This window comes from Homarus americanus, unplaced genomic scaffold, assembly GCF_018991925.1.
Source record: "Homarus americanus isolate GMGI-L3 unplaced genomic scaffold, GMGI_Hamer_2.0 scaffold40248, whole genome shotgun sequence".
NCBI classification, from domain to species: Eukaryota; Metazoa; Arthropoda; class Malacostraca; order Decapoda; family Nephropidae; genus Homarus; species Homarus americanus.
In genome coordinates, this window is record NW_024712526.1 from 2,651,105 (window position 1) to 2,657,104 (window position 6,000).

Genomic DNA, 6,000 nt, shown 5'->3' on the forward strand with positions numbered 1-6,000 from the left:
CAATACAAGAGGACTCCACCCACATGTCGGGCATAAAAAGAGATGACAATTATGGACGGCCAGAGCTGTTGTTGTCCAAACACTGAAGAAGCCTATACTCAGGTAATGGCCATGGTATATAGACCAACCATTCACAACTCATCCTCGCACACAACTAGTGTAGAATATAATGAGATGCACCTCGACTAGGGCAAACATAAGCCCCAGTCCCTTAAGAGAAAGAAGCGGGAAAAAGCAGATCACGGGCTGTCTCTCCCTAGTATCAACACCGTTACCAAGTAGAAGCTCCAGTCTGCCCACAACACCAAACAGGATCTCACCATGTATGTATACAGATGAGGTGTGAGGGGTAGGTAGCCACTGCTGACATGTGGTGGTGGTGTGTGCATCAGCAGCTGAAACCACCGCATGAAGCACAGATGACAACCTCATAAACACCAGTAATAATGTGGAGACTGACGCCTTGATGACACACACACCCACTCACCACATCATCATCACACCCCACTACACCATACCATCACACCTCACCACACTACACCATACAACCCACTACACCACACACACCACTACAACCACATACCCACCACACTACAGCACACCACCACACCCCAAATCCCACTACACACCACACCACTGAATGCTTGTCTGAGTAATCCCTTCACACACATATGTTCTTGTCCTTATCGTTGACTCGTTTCCAGTGCGATGCGTTGTTGCTATAACGTGTCAACAACGCTCACCAGGTCAGCTTAAAATTTACCGACCGTCAGGTGTTTTTATTTTACAGTCGCTTAATTTGTTTATAAGTTCTTAGTCAAATATAATTATCTTGAACTTTGTGTCATCAATTTTTTTTTAATGGGAATTAGCGCACCTAGGCATAGTGCGGGCGTCGGTGGGGAAATAACCCTAAATGCAAGTGGAAGAAAAAAAATCAATAGTGAGAAACGATCAATAAGTTGTGTTGTCAAAGTATGAGAAATAATTGAGACGCTGCAATTGTGTGTAAATGAGACAGTCAGAATACCAACCTGGGAATCGGTCATGGTAAAAATGTATTAATCTGTAGCACCTGTCAGCTGACCCCTGAGTGGCCTGGTGTATGATGATGTACAGTACAGTATACAGCCATCAGTCTGTTGAGCTGCTACCAATATTTCCTGGAGTAAACGTCTTGAAAGTATATTTTGGGGTAGCTATCTTTTGAGTCTACGGTCCCGTACCCCTATACGAGGCACACAAAACAAAGGTAGGAACACAACAGGAATGGAGCAGATCTTAATGACAGTCACAGAGAACAGTGACACATACCTCTACCTATAGCTTACAGACAATACTAAGTGGCCAGGTTTACAGTACTAACACTGTAAGTATGACTACATCAAGCTCCTAGAGAAAGCGGATAATCTAGAAAACTTAAGAACATAAGAAAATAAGAATGGAGGAAACTGCAGCAGGTCTATTGGCCCATACTGGACAGTCCCATTTACACCCAACCCCTATTGCTCATATATCCATCCAGTCTATGTTTGAAGCTATCCAGCGTATTCGAGTTAATGATGATATTTGGTAACTTGTTCCACTCGTCCACTACTCTATTTCCAAACCAGAGTTTACCTATTTCGCGCATAAATCTAAATTTGTCTAATTTAAAACTACTGTTACGAGTTCGCGCCTGGTTGGATAGTTTGAGTACCTTTGTAATGTCCCCTTTGTCTTTCGAAGGAGTGCAAATTAAGATGCTTTAACCTGCCTCTGTACTCAAGGTTCCTAATGCCCGGGAATAGTCTTGTCATGTCATTCTCCTCTGAATTCTGTAATACGGTGACCAGAATTGAACTGCGTAATCCAAGTGAGGTCTCACAAGAGCAAGATATAGTTTTAGGATGACCTCGCTAGTCTTGTAACTAACACTCCTTTTGTATGAACCCAAGTACTTTATTAGCCTTGTTTCGAGCAAATACACAGTTTACTTGGCTTAAAATTCCTACTTATCATTACTCCTAAATCTTTCTCGCATTCTGATTTCTCAATAGCATCGTTGTTCATCTGATATCTGGCTTCCCTGTTTACATCTCCTACACTGAGTACTTTACATTTGTCCACATTGAATTTCATCTGCCATTTTTCAGACCATTCTTAATTTATTTTCGATCTTCCTGTAGTTTTGCGGAGTCCTCGTCAGATTTAATTACACGCCCTATTTTAGTGTAATCAGCAAATTTACTTATGTTGCTGTCTATGCCGATGTCGATGTCGTTTCTGTATATAATAAATAATAATGGTCCAAGTCCTGAGCCTTGGGGAACTCCACTGGTGACTTTGCTCCAATCGGATTTAGTGCCGTTAATGCTCACTCGCTTTTTCCTATCCTGTAACCACGCCCTAATCCATTTTAGAATATCTCCTTTAATGCCGTGAGCCTCCACTTTTCTTATTAGTCTTACGTGGGGGACTCTGTCGAAGCTCGATCTCAACGTCCTTCCCTCTCTTCTTTCTCCGCTACGAAACCATACTCAGCCTACCAATAGCAACACAATATTTTTTCAATAACACAGGAACCTCTACAAGGATAGAAAGATCCCTCTTTTAGATGATAACAAAGGGGGGGGGGCTAATATATTCTACTTCCTCTAGTTCCTGAATCTACTGTGAAAGGATCGGATCTCCCTTATAAGCTCTGACCTTGGCAATCAAAACCTACTGTGTGATCGTTTTAGTGACTACAATCGTTCACGAGTCTTCAAAAGGATGGGATGTATCCGGGCCCTGGGGAGAAGGGGGCGGAAGTGAGGGAAATGACATGATCTCAAAATCTGTGACATGACTTCAGATTCCATGACATGACCTCAAACTTCATGACATGACCTCAAACTCAGTGACGTGACCTTGAACAAGTTCCTTCTACAGATATCCTTCAGGGGACAATACTAGGCTATTGTGAAGGCACTATATCTACTCACACAAATGGAGTATAGAGTGCAATCTCTCATATTGAACGCCAACCCTTCCTGAACGCCAACCCTTCCTGAACGCCAACCCTTCCTGAATGCCAACCCTTCCTGAACGCCAACCCTTCCTGAATGCCAACCCTTCCTGAACGCCAACCCTTCCTGAAGCCACAACCTTCCTGAACGCCAACCCTTCCTTAACGCCAACCCTTCCTGAACGCCAACCCTTCCTGAACGCCAACCCTCCTGAACGCCAACCTCCCTGAACGCCAACCCTCCCTGAACGCCAACCTCCCTGAATGCCAACCTTCCTGAACGCCAACCCTCCTGAACGCTAACCCTCCTGTGCCAACCTCCCTGAACGCCAACCCTTCCTGAACGCCAACCTCCCTGAACGCCAACCCTCCCTGAACGCCAACCCTCCCTGAACGCCAACCCTCCCTGAACGCCAACCCTCCCTGAACGCCAACCCTTCCTGAACGCCAATGCTGCCCAGGCACAAACTTCTACTAAACTCTAAATACTCATACCAACAAGTGTTCACGAAAGACCCTAAGGAATGTAATCTAAACTCATAAACACAAGAGCCAGATGCGTTCAGAAGGTGAAGCGTTGACAGACAGACAGGTTCGTGTTCAAATTTTAAGCGATTTTCGCTGAGTAAATACAAAATGAGGAATGCATTAATGCGTCCCGTAACGAGTAAATCTGATTCATGAGACACAGGTACGGTCCCGAGGCATCGTGACCCAGGTGAAGAGATCGATTTTCTGGTGAAGGATAAAAGGATTACTTGATAGATTCTCCCCCGCAGCTTATTTCACTTGAGCATTAAACGCTCTGACCTGACCTGACCTAACATTACCTAACCTAACCCCCAAAATAGTATTACGTTGAATAATACTTTTTGTAAAATAAGATACGGAGAGAGAGAGAGAGAGAGAGAGAGAGAGAGAGAGAGAGAGAGAGAGAGAGAGAGAGAGAGAGAGAGAGAGATTTGACTTCAGGATCAGGATAAAAGTAAAAGGAAGAGAGCCCTCAACACTGTCACCACTTCAGCACCATCATGCTTGGCCCACTTTTTTTTCACCAGGTCATCACGGTCGGTTGAGCAGCCTCAGTGTACAAGGAAGAGTTGAGCCACAAAAATATCGTCGACTCACGAGATAACATGTACTGTACTGTATACTTAAAGCGATGATCGGAGTGAATCATAGTGATGTAACCAGACGCACTGAACACATATTTGGTTAGGTTAGGTTAACGTTGGGCTGGGTTAGGTTAGCGTTGGGTTAGCTAAGGTTAGGTTAGCGTTAGGTTAGGTTAGCGTTGGGTTGTAAGAGTTAGGTTAGCGTTAGGTTGAGGTTAGCGTTAGGTGCGATAGGTTAGAGTTAGCGTTAGGTTAGGTTAGGTTGAGTTGGCGTTGAGTTAAGTCGAGTTAGCGTTAGGTTAGGTTAGCGTTAGGTTAGGTTAGCGTTAGGTTAGGTTAGGTTAGGTTAGCGTTAGGTTAGCGTTAGGTTAGGTTAGCGTTAGGTTAGGTTAGGTTAGGTTAGCGTTAGGTTAGCGTTAGGTTAAGGTTAGGTTAGGTTAGCGTTAGGTTAGGTTAGGTTAGGTTAGCGTTAGGTTGGCGTTAGGTTAGGTTAGCGTTAGGTTAGGTTAGGTTAGGTTAGCGTTAGGTTAGCGTTAGGTTAGGTTAGCGTTAGGTTAGGTTAGCTAAGGTTAGGTTAGCGTTAGGTTAGGTTAGCGTTGGGTTAGCTAAGGTAGGTTGGGTTTGGGTTAGCTAAGATTAGGTTAGCTTTGGGTTAGCTAAGATTAGGTTAGCTTTGGGTTAGCGTTGGGTTATAGGTTACCGTTTTAGCCAGAGGAAGTAATATATTTTAAGAGTAAATACAAAAAGACCACTACAAGATTTTTGTTTAGGTGTCTGAGTTCAGGTCAATTGTAACTTAATATGTCTGTTAGAGATGCTCTCCGCCAGACCCTGAACAAACTTGCTTTAACACTTCAACAAAGACTAAATAAAAACATAGTAAGTTGAAGTGCATATGAAGGTGGTGGTGGTGAGGAGTGCGTGGAGGATCCTGTCTGGTGATACTGCGGGCGTTGCCACACAGATAGAGGACTTGACGGTGATTTAAATCCAATCAGAGCTGTGAATGGCCTGGGGTCAGTGAACTCCAACACTCGTTAGCTGTCTTGCAACGATGTTATTCCCAGTTTAAGCAGGTGCTTAATGAGGGAGGTGTGTGTGTGTGTGTGTGTGTGTGTATGTATGTATGTATGTATGTATGTATGTGTGTGTGTGTGTGTGGGAGGAGTGGCGACAGTGAGGACTATTTAACAGGGCGGATGTTTGCTGAAGAAGATAAACAAAGGCAGCATAAGGCCACTGTACAGAGAACAGAAGGCGGGCATTCACCAAACACGTGTGTGTGGTTGTGTGTGTGTGTGTGTGTGTGGGAGGAGTGGCGACAGTGAGGACTATTTAACAGGGCGGATGTTTGCTGAAGATAAACAAAAGGGCATAAGGCCACTGTACAGAACAGAAGGCGAACATTCACCAAACACGGCTGTGTGTGTGTGTGTGTGTGTGTGTGTGTGTGAGGAGGGTGGCGACAGTGAGGACTATTTAACAGGGCGGATGTTGCTGAGAAGATAAACAAAGGCAGCATAAGGCCACTGTACAAGAACAGAAGGCGGAACATTCATAAACACGGCTGTGTGTGTGTGTGTGTGCGTGCGTGTGTGTGTGTGTGTGTGTGTGTGGGAGAGTTGGCGACAGTGAGGACTATTTAACAGGGCGGATGTTTGCTGAAGAAGATAAACAAAGGCAGCATAAGGCCACTGTACAGAGAACAGAAGGCGGAACATTCACCAAACACGGCTGTGTGTGTGTGCGTATGTGTGTGTGTGTAGGAGAGTGGCGACAGTGAGGACTATTTAACAGGGCGGATGTTTGCTGAAGAAGATAAACAAAGGCAGCATAAGGCCACTGTACAGAACAGAAGGCGGAACATTCACCAAACACGGCTGTGTGTGTGTGTGT